Source organism: Aptenodytes patagonicus, chromosome 17 (genome assembly GCF_965638725.1).
Source record: "Aptenodytes patagonicus chromosome 17, bAptPat1.pri.cur, whole genome shotgun sequence".
NCBI lineage: Eukaryota > Metazoa > Chordata > Aves > Sphenisciformes > Spheniscidae > Aptenodytes > Aptenodytes patagonicus.
Window position 1 is genome coordinate 1,207,658 of NC_134965.1, and position 11,480 is coordinate 1,219,137.

Genomic DNA, 11,480 nt, shown 5'->3' on the forward strand with positions numbered 1-11,480 from the left:
CCAGAGTCCTCCCCAGCAGACCAGTACTGGGGACATTCTTCCAGACACTGAGCGTGGTCCTGGTGCTGCAGCAAAGGGAAGTCACAGTGCCATGGGCTTGCAGGCAAGAAAACTGCTGTGAGCCCCACACAGGACCAGGAGGCTTAGCTCCACCAGAGGATGCTGTCCTGGCCTTTCTGAAGTGTCCCAGGCTACAGCTCCTCTCCACTATCCACCTTTGCAATGGGACCTGGCCACGTTCCAAGTCATGGACACAGTCCAATGGACATGGTCTGTGGGCAACTTGCTCTAGGTGACCCTGCCTGAGCAGAGGGTTGGACAAGGCGACCTACAGAAGTCCCTGTCAACCTCAACCGGTCTGTGATTCAGTGACTTTCCCTCTCTTCAGCCACTGAACATGCTCTTCTCAGTGCTATCTCCACCCTCCAAGCCCAGGTTCCTGGTGCATGGACCAGCAGGTGGTTCCTATCTCCCCATCCTTCAGTGCTTGCTCAGAGGACACAGGGGCTACATGGTCTGTGGTGGACCCTCGCCAAGGTGGCCCTGCCGTTCAGCCTGGTGCAGCTGGGCTGGCACATACATTTCCTTGGGGAGCAGCAGACGCACCACTGGGAGGATTTTTCCCAGTTCAGATCCCTGTGCAGGTGGCTGCCAGGTCCCCATCCCTGGTGACCTCCTTGGGCCACACGGTCTCACAATACCGGTGATTCTCCACAAGCCTGGGCTTCTTGGGGCAGCCACACTAGCTTGCAAGATGCCGCAGGCTCTCTTTCTGCAGCTCCATAGCTCTCCTGCTCATCAGACATGCACAGCCCCCCTGGTTCCTTGCTGAGGGCTGTACTCCACCTCATGTTCAAATTTTGGGTTGATGGCAGCCTGGATATGCCTTGTGCCAAAAGGGGCCTGATCAGATTAGGTGGCCCTCACCAGAGCAGACAGGGTCCTCACCTCCCTGTCTGAGACTCTTTAAAGAAAGCGGAAAGGAGAAAAAGGGAGCTTTTAACATAAAACATCTGGCATGTTATTCTGCCTTGCACACTAGGATGGGAGAGAAATGTGTCCTCCAGGTGGAGGGGAGGAAGGAGGAGATCTCTGGATATATACAGTGACTGGCACAAGAGCAGCTGGACCAGTGATCTCCATGTGCTCACTGCCCCATGCTCCTGCGTCCCCCCGGAATGTGCTCAAGGCCATGGCTCGGGGACGTGCCCTGCACCCTGCATGCCCCAGGGGAGAGCAGGCTGCAGGGTCCATGGCCATCTGGAAGAGCCTGAAGCCATCTGAAGACCAAAAACAGGGACAGACCTGCTGACCGCTGCCACGAGCCGACATCAGGCGAGGTCCCAGGTTTCCTTTGGGAAACACAAACTCAGCACCCGGAGCGGGAGGGAGCCAGGAGAGTTAAGCAGGGACAGGCAGGCTGTAGGAGGGTGTTAGAGAACAAACCGTGCCTGGGAGAGAGCTGTAAAATACTTGGTAGTCTCTCAAGCAAGCTGGCAGGAAAGCGAGTTCAGATGGACTCAAACATCGTTTCCACCTGGTCTGAGAGCGGTCCAGAAGAGCGAGGCAGTGTGCGGAGCCGAGCTGAGATCAGAGCCTTGCAGCGACCCAGACTAATGCTCCCTTTTATCACCCGGCTTTAAACACGCTCTTTTATGATGTGCAAGAAAGGGGCATATGGTTCTCTAATTAACTCAAGAGTGCTGAGTTGTGAAGTGCTGCGAGGAAAAGCAGCTACAGCAGAGATGGCAGGGTGCGTCGTCAGCACAGCCTGCTCCTTCTGCCAAGCAGCCCCCGCTCAGCTCAGGGGGAAGACGCCTTCGCCCAAGGGCACTGCCTTCACCTCCCGGCACTGCGCGTCTGGAGGGGCTTGGCCAGCCATTCCCCGGGTAAAATATTTGCCCTCGAAAGTGCCACCTGAAAACCTCTGTCTGATGAAAGTGACATTGATACAGAGGATGTGCTCGTGCAGTAGTCCCCAGGGAAGTTCGCAGCGTGGCTGTTTCTTCTTCATTCTCATTTTGCTGGGACTTTGCTCTCCACTTTTGCATTTGGATGCTCTTTGCATCCAGCTGGATTAACACGCGACAGCAGCGGGGTGACCTTGGCCCTACAGCGTCTGCTGTGGGTGGCCTCTCACCCATCACGTCTGCATGCGTGGGGCTGGTGGGGACCTTCCTGAACCCACCGCAGAACTCACCATCCTTTCACCTGCTCAGGCTGGGGCTCCCCAGACGCGGCACCGGGGCACCTCTGGGACTGGGAAACGCCTTCAGCATTTCCAATGGAGCTAAAACCCTGATGTCTACCTGTTTTACCTAAAAAGAGTATTTCTGTGATTTCTATCCCTGAAATCAAAACTAAATCCCTAATAATTTGGTTTCAAAGTGAAATGATTGTTTCAGCCTGAAATGTGATGGCTGGGTTTGCTTTATTTGTTCAGCCATGAAATATAACCCAGTTCCATGCTAGAATGAAAAATCCCCCAAATTTTGCTTTGAAATGGTGAAATATTTCATCAATATTCTTTTTGTCTGAAGCCTCTCCAGCGAGCAGCTCACCTGGCCTGAGGTAACGTTCTGCAGTAAAAGAAGTATTAATTAAATTGAAATATTATCCATGTGCTAGTTACAAATGACATCTTAATTGGCTGAGTTAAGCCAAAGCATTACTGTGGGCAATGGGATCTGGGTGGCAGAGCAGAGGCGAACTTGAAAGCCGTTCAAGAGCTTCATCCATGCACGTCCCCGAGGCAAACAGCCCCTGTTTTCAGCACGTGGCTGATGCCAGGGCATTCACACCATGGGGAGCAGGAGTTTCAAACACCAGCTTGCAGGAGCACGTGGCAGGAAGAATTGTCTCTGTTCAGACCCTGCTCCAGGGAATAAAAGAGACGAGGACAGTGAAGCCTCTGTTATCTCAGCAGGAATAAAGGGCTTGAGGGATGGAAACACCATTGCTCAAAGCGACAGGTGAAACTTTGAGGCTGGGAGGAAAATTTAGTGATGGCCGTGACCCTGAGCAGAGGGAGACTGCGGAGATAAGGGGTTGTTTGTATCTGAAAGTGAGGAAGTTCTGGCCCTAGAGAAATGCCCCGAACACCAGGGGCTGCTGATGGACCCTGGCGAAGGACTGAACCAGAGACAGACCAAAATCTGGAGGAGGAGATGAGCCGCGCGGCCGGCAGCAGGACCCACCGGCATCAATTCCCACTCCCATTTGGTGAGGTTTATCCCTGGCACCATCCAGCCGCTGAACCTAGCCCAGTGCCCTCCATTACCCCCCGCTTCCCCTACGCCTGCCTGCACTCCCGGCTCCTCTCATGTCCTCATCTGACTCCTTTTGGCCAGCCTGCTGGGAGGAAACAGCGTGCGTTGGTGGAGGGCCAGGGCTTCGCTTGCGCTGGAGCTCACTGCCAGACTGCACGGCGAATGGCTGATCCCTCCCGGGGAGCTGTGTTTTGGGGCTCGCTCCTCAGCCCAGACAGGCCGATGGGAACCGAAGGACGTTGAGACCTGCCAGGTCTGGGCAGCGGCTCACAGGGCTCTTTGGGAGGGGAGCCAAACCCCAACAGATGGACAAAGTTATGGCTTCCCCTGGGAAGCTGAGACCTATGGTGGGGCTTGGTGGAAAGAGAGGCGCAATTCAGTCAAACAGCCCCAAAAATGCAATGCGTGCTGCCCAGGGCTCTTGCCAGCCTGCCTGTCACCCCAAACCAGGGGTCTAGCAGTGTTTCTCACCTCCATCTCCAGGAGGAGATAGCAAGAAGAGGCTCTGGATTAGCTATCACACATCCCTGGGAGAGATACAGAGGCAGCTCCTCAACGTGATCCCTCCTGACTGTGCCAGGCATCGGTGGTGGTCCGGAGATGTGGAAGGCAGATGGCAAACTGGCTGGGGTCCCCCTTGCTTTCCCGTCCCACAGAGCGGACACTCAGAGGGAAACATGGGCTGGGGATGTGTTGGGATGGATGTTTCCATCATGGTCACTGGCTGGAGAAGAGCAGGACTGTTGCTGGCCAATTGCCCCACAGCAATGGGGAAAGGCAGCCAGGCTGGACTGGGCAGAGCCCATCTGCAGGAGGATCCGGTTGCTGCTGCTGCTGCTTAGGGAGAAGGACTGAAGAACAGCATCGACTCCAGAATAACAGGATGGAGATGACCAGGAACGCACTGGAAGAGTCTTGCAGGGACGAAGGTCTGGAGGATCCCCAGAAGGTGTGAGGAGGTCCTGGCTGGTGCTGGGATGAAACGTGCCCCTGATCCCACCATGGACCTCTGTACCTCCTCTGCCCCTGCACTGCTCCCATCCCCAGTGCCTCTAACCCCAGCTCAGCTCACACAGGAACTTCTGGGCCCCCTTCCCACCAGCACCTCTGCCTTGGTGTCACCAGCCCTCACTCAGACCCTGACCCCTCTGTTGTCTCTGGCATGCTGTCTCCCTCTCACAAGGTCTCAGCCCTTCTCGTTCCCTCAGTTCCCAGCTCTGAGAGCTGGACCCTTTCATCCCGCATGGTGTTTGACCTCTCCTCTTCATTCTCCCTTCTTGGACCAGACCGGTATCTCCTCTTTGGTCACTGCTCTGCAACACCAGGCCACCCATCCCTCTCCTCGTCCCTCCACGATGCTTTCCTTTTCCGTCTTTCTCCTGATTTTGGTGCCTGGTTCCCCCACCCTCCTCGGCCCCCTAAATTTCTCCTGCATCAGTGACCCCTTTGCTGCTGCAGACACCCCAGCCGGCAGTGGCGGCTGGGTCCCCCTTGCTGCAGTTGGCTGCCGGCTGCAAGCCTGGCTCCAGCTCTCCTTGCCTTGGTCCAGCCACCTTCTCAGCCCACCCTCTGGTCTCCTCTGCCCTCTCCTCCTGTCCCCACACCTGCATTGCTGTGGAAACCCCCTGACACGGCTGTCCCACAGACCCACGACCTCCTCCATCAATTCTCCAGGTTCCTCACCGTGTGATTTTGTCAGAGCCGTTAAACCCCACAGTCACATTTCCAGTTGCCTGGGCAGAGCCAGGACAGCTGTGGGTGACCACCCCGTGCAGCAGCGGGGGCTTCCCCAGGGGGAAAAATAATGGGGAAGCCCTCTGTGGGGGAGCTTGCGGGTTCCTGGGCAGCCCAGGGAGGGTGGCAGAGGGACTGAGCCACCAGTCTGCACGTATGTAGCCAGCTGCAGCCCCGCTGGAAAGCTCATTTTTAGCTTTTTGGAGGATTTCTGTCATTTCCCAGCAAGGAGATCACGAAATGCCAGATCTCAGGATTGCGGGGCTGTTAATCACACATGTGGTGCCTCTTTGGGAGTCAGACAAGAAGGCTGGAGATTACTGCTGAACCAAATCCCCCCCTTGACAAGCGTTTTGGCACGGGGAACTTATCTCAAGGTCACCCCACGGCTGAGCCAGTCCCTCCCAGCCTCCAGGTCACCCCGAAGCAGGACGGGCCGGTGTCCTCCAGCCTCTGTGGGGAATTACAGTTCCCTGCAAGGGGACTTTTTGGGAAAGGACATCCCCAGGACACTGTCTCTGTGGATCCACAGCCTTGTCGCCATTAGCGAATGCATCACTCGCCTTGCAGGTTTTTTAATCCCCATCTCCCAGAGTCATGTGCCTGGGGGAGACTCAGATTTCACTTCGCTGAAAGGAAAATGCTAAGCCCTTCTGGATGCATAGAAAAGCTGGAGGCATAAACCTTATGGCTTAAAAAGCAGAACACAAGAAACCATACCCAGTATATGCTTTTCTTTTTTTTTTTCCCCCTCTTTTTTTTTTTCTCTTTTTTTTTTCTCTTTTTTTTTTTTAATAAGTCTTAATTTGAAGCTCTGCTCTTGATTTTTGGGCTCTGACTCATGCTCGGGATTATCAGGGCTCTGGGAGCCATCGACTGGCATTTGCAGGGTGCATTGGGAGGGGAGGGAGACAGCCCAGCCCTGCCTGCTATATGTTTCCCCTCAACACCACAAGGATCTGGCTGCAAGATAATAGAGCTCCACCGCCTTTTCCTTAGGGCCCCTCTGTGCTGCAGACACAAACTGGAGAACAGGCAGTGTCTAAAGTTCATGTTCTGGCTGAGCGTTACCAGTTACATCTCTGTGCTCAGTTGCCCACAACTTGCTTCAGTTTTCCCCTTCTGGGTTGATATTTTCCAGCTTCGGTCTCTGCACAAAGGCAATTTGAAAGTCTCTTTGAACACGCTTTGGCCATTTCAGAGTATGCAGGCAGTGAAAAGCAGTATCTCCATAATAAACATACCCTTTTTTTTCTTTTGAGAATACAAAACAATCTTCCAATTTTTAAGCGGCTCTACTGCCGAAACTGCTGGGGGTCAGAGCTGACAGCTGGCAGGGAATCAGTCCTGACCGAGAACGACCGTGGCGCATTCCAGTAAACACTGTGTTTCAGTTGCTGAAAGCTATATCCACCCAGGCACAGCACATTTTGCACCGATGGTACCTTTTAATCAATGCTTGGAAAGCTCACAAGCAGCCCGGAGAAGGATGAAAACAGCCACTCCAAAGATCTGACCGAAGGTCCACGGCAGTGGGGATGGAGGCAAGCCGAGGAGAGGTTTCACACCCGAGCTGGGAGCGGGGCTGCACCACGGCCTGGAGTTACCTATCGGCAGCAGATGTTCAGCTGTCCTTGAGGAGGACAATGTGAACGAGATCTATGGAGCCAGGACCACTAAATCCCTCCTTGGCCAGCATCAGATTATAATGGTTCAACGATACATCACCGAAGGCTTCCCAGAACTACATAAATACCAAAGAGAATTCGATATAAATCATGGAAGGATTTAGGCTGGGAGGGACGTCTGGAGGTCTCCAGCCCAGCCCCTGAGCAAGTCAGCACTCCAAAGCTGGGTCAGGCTGCTCAGGGCCTTGTCCAGGCATGTTTTGAACATGTCCAAGGATGGAGATCCCACCACCGCTGTCCCAGGGCTGCACCACTCACAACACAATCCGAGCCTCACAGGTGCTGCACATCCACGTGTCTTCTCAGCACAAGGAGAGCTGGTTACCCGCAGGGGAAGGGAATTGGAGAGGATGAGAAAGAGAGGCAAAGCCTGAGGAGAAGGCACCATCACAAACATCACCTGGTTGTTCACGCATGGCAGAAAACACGAACCTGGGCTAGGTGTCTAGGCTAGGGGCTGGGGATGGTGTCTCACCTTCTCTCCCGAAGGGGACTCTGATGATAAACATTCCCAAGAGATCTCCAGGTCCCTCCGTGGCCGCGGGAGAACAATGTTGTTTATGTCGGTCATGCCAAGGTAGAACATCCCACCACTGCAGGCGGCTGCAGCTCCAGCACTTGTCCTACTGAGCAGCATCCTTGTGTTAGCAAAACCTCTTCCCGTAACAACCGCAGGAAGCGGCTGACAGAGAAAGAAGAGCTAATGGAAAGTTAAGATTGGGCAGGGTACGGCTGGAGTTAGTTACTCAATCAAACCCAACAGACACACGTACAATGGGACCTGCCAGCGATCGGCAGCTGGCAGGGAGAGGCTGCCTAAGCCCCTGTGGTCTCCAGACAGCCCCTGCAGTGCTGGCAACGCCTCTCGTGCTTTGAGAAACACCCCAGCACGGGGTGTACACGGGGATAGCTGAGAAGATCCTGCCCATGATGCTGAAACGGGTCTCCGCGGTGGCTTCCAGCCTTGTGCCGGGGACAGGATGGCTCCCTCGGCTGCGCTGGGCGGGTGCCAGATGGATGTCCCGTGGGGCTGCGGTGTGGGCTGCACACGGGGTGGTTGAACGTTCCCCCCAGGGAACATGCGGGGCTGATGCAATGGGATGCGCAGGGGATTGAGAGATGGAGACCCCGTCCCCAGACCGCGCTCGGAGTACCCAGTGATCCTCAAAAGGGGTGTCGATGTTTTAACAGCCACCCATCCGGCCCGGTCTCGAGACCAAAGCCATGATTCTTGGATGGCTGATGCGAGCAGGGGGGTGATGTTCCCCTGCTCGAGAGCTCCTGCTGTGTACCAGCCCAAGCACACGCTCCACTCTCGCCTCCCACTGGTGCCCTCCTGCCCGGCTGCCCCCAGCGTGCCCTCCGATGGGCAGGGGTTATCCAGGTTTCCGGCCAGAAAACACCAGAGCTACAGCCGCAGCCACATGCTGGGGTGTTGGCTGGTCACCTCCCTGCTGCCCACCACTTGGACCTGGCTGCAAATGTCAGGGCTGGTTCAGGAGAGAGCCACGGAGACAACTGTGGGCTGGTGAAAATACCTCTGAATGCGGGACTCGAAAAGCCTGAAGGTTTCGCTTTCCAAAAATAAGACTGAGCACAGACTTGACTTGATTCCCAGGTACTACAGAGCCCCGTCTGTGCCTCATAACCTGCCTCCCCCTCCTGCTCTGTGCCCTGGGAGGCATTTCTCTGGGATGCTGTAGCAGTCAGACTTACAGAGGTCTGCATTTCAGACAGCCTCTTTAGCTTGGAGTGTTCTTTTTGCAGCATCTACAGGGGTGACAACCTGTTAGTTAACAATTAACAGCTGGTGAACCAAGGCAGGAAAACATAAGGATGCTCAACCACGGGAAGAGGCAGCTTCCCTGTCCCTTGGTGCTTTAGATGAAGACCACACCACCTTTCTGGAAGACACACGGTGGCCAAACACGAGGCACTTGCTCAGTAGAGGGACGGGCAGGTGAAATGAAAATTTTGGCCCACACGATGCCAGTCAGGCTGGCTGGACCAAACCCACGTATCAGCCTCAGCTTCCCTGAGGCTGTGACAAGGCCACGCTATTTCAACACCAGCGTCAGTGAACGGCAGCAGCGAGGACCTGCAGTGGCTCTGCTGCATCCCCAACCTCTCCCTGCCCCTCGGTCGCTGCAGCTGCATCTCTCCCGGCACCGGCACCGGCTGCCGTGGCTGGTCCCTTTGCAGAAATGCAGCCACAGGACACAAGTGTGATGTGTCCTGCTCACGGCCATCTACTTTGGGGCAAGCAATCCTCTCTCCTCCAGCTCACCAGGATGTCTGTATCCAAACGCAGAGCACTGGGCCCCTTCTCTGTCATCACCCACACGGCATGTCTCCTCTCCGCCTCTTCTCTCACGAGCTGATGCAGGGCAGGGCTTCCCGCGGGTGCTGCCCTGGGCTTTTCAGGATATCCCCAGCTGCAAACACATCTGAGGTCCAGATCAGGAAAATTTCTTCCCCAGGAGGGTGGTGCAGTCCCAGGACAGGTCCCCGGAGAGGTGGGGGATCCCCATCCTTGGACGATTTGCAGCCGAGACTACCCCAAGTCAGCACTGGTGGCGGTGCTGCCACCGGGAGCCAGCGCCGGGGCTGGACACCTTGGAGGGCCTCTTCCATCGGTGTTGCTGTGATCTGCCCCTCACACATACCTTTCCTTTGAGCGCATCCCCTGCGCTCCCGCACAGGCACTGTAAAGCCCCGTCACACCCCGTTAGCGAGCGCCGTTTCCTATGACAACGCCGTCAACAGCGCGCAGAGCAGGATTTGGGTCTGGGGGGGGGGGGGGCAGGTGCGGGGCTCCTCCGTAGCTATGGCAAAGGGGTGTTTACTTCTGTGTTTTGCGTGTCAGTGTTGCCCCCGGGACAGCTCTCTGTGCGTGCAACAGCAGGGTAAGGCTGTTTGGCGTCTCCCCCAGCAACTATGTCAGCATTTAGGGGAACTGTGTGCGACCTACACCTGCCAGCCACCGCGACGGGACCCGCACCAGGGACCGGCTGCAGGAAGCACCATCCCCGGAGCTGCCGCGGCTCCCAGCAAAGCCCCCAGCCCTTCACCCGCCTCCACGCTGGTACAGGCAGGTCCTGGATGCGGTCCCAGGTACTCTCGCTCCAGCCCTCGTGGCGGGTTTTCTCACCCAGATATTGCACTATGCAGCAAACCCCCTCTTTTCCACATGGGCCCCCCTGCGGGAAACGTTTTCTGCCTTCCCACTTTCTTGTCAGACCATACCCATATCTGTGCCTTCCCAGGGCGGGCCAAATTGCACAGCTTTTCCCCGACACTTTGCAAACTTTGGGGAATGCTCCCAGCCCTTCCCCGTGGGCAGCTCGCGAAGCGCTTGGCTCTGCCCTGGCCAAATCGCAAAGGGCTTGGATCCTGTTCCCCAGCGCGAGTGCCAGGGGCGGGGAGATCTTGCCTCGCGTTGATTCTTTCTAGGTACAAAACACGCTTTCAAAAGTCAGAGCCTTTCACTGGCAAGAGATGGAAGCTGCTAGAGACGGCCAGCTGCCCCAGTTACGATTCCCAGCAAGGCCACTTTCCCAGCCCTGCTCTCTGCATGTTTTGCAGACACATGCATCAAGGATGCATCGCGCGGACCCCGACCGGGATTCTGCATCCCTGCGGGCCACATCGCAGCCCTGAAGCCACTGGAACTGCTGCAAAGCTGCTCGTCCCCGCATCCATCCGTTCCTGCGTCGCTCGTCCCGAGCAGAGAGCTCGTGTTTAATGACCGCGTGTGTTTTCGCTCAAGCATTACGTCATTCGGCAACGCCAGCTGGGCGGACGGACGGGCCAGCCCGGCTGCTCTGCCCCTGCCGATGCTCATCCCCTCTCCGCATCATGGGGTGCTCCGTGCCCCCCAGCCCTCAGCCTTTTGCAAGGATGCAGGTGAACAGAAAATCAGCGTCCATGCAAAGTCCACCGAGGGGCCAGTGGCTCCTGCACGGTCCCCCTCCATCTCCTTGACATGTCCCAGTGCCGGGTGTGGAGGGCAAAACGCTCCGTAATTTCCACCTTCCGGATTTCCTGCAGCCGTAGCCATCAGCGTTTTCCCTAAAATAAAGTGGGAGCTGAGATAAGCCAGACAGCCGGTCTCCGGAGCGACTGTCCTGAGCATGGATTTAGCTCACACTTCTTTAAGTGGGCGCCCAGGTTTGGGACTTCGCACCTCTCGCAGGTGGAAAGGAACTGGGTGGATTTGCTGATAATTTGCTGCCAATTTCCACAGCCGTGGAGGGAGCGTGGGGAATGGGGGGGCTGTTCACGGGGAGCCCCGCGGGAAGGCGGTGCAGGCAGGGCATTTCCTTGCACGTGCTCTCACTCTCTGGGCAGCGGATTGGGGTTCACAGGGAGTCGGGTACTGGGACGAGCAGCATCTCGGCTCCTGGCAAAAAGGGGAAGGCCCGGTGTCGGACCTGCAGCGATGGCATGCAGCGCTCGAGCATGGCCAGTGCTGCGGGCTGTAAGCAGAGAGGTATTTTGCGCTCCTTGCTCTTCATCCCCTCTGTTTAACTCGCTGCCTGCCCCAGCTGCTCCCCGACACTTGTCCACAGATACCCCATGAGAAGGGGGACGAGGTGGCCAGCAGGGACACGCCGTGCCTGGGTTCGCACCAGCATCTGGTTTTGCACTCAGAGCTGGTGGGGGGTCGGGGCCCGGGTGGCCCCGAATGAACTGGGGCTGGAAAGGGGGGGGAGCAAGCAGCCCAGCTCAGCTGCAAGACCCCCCCCCCCCCCGGCACCGGGCTCTGGAGGTGGCTGGAGGACGCGGT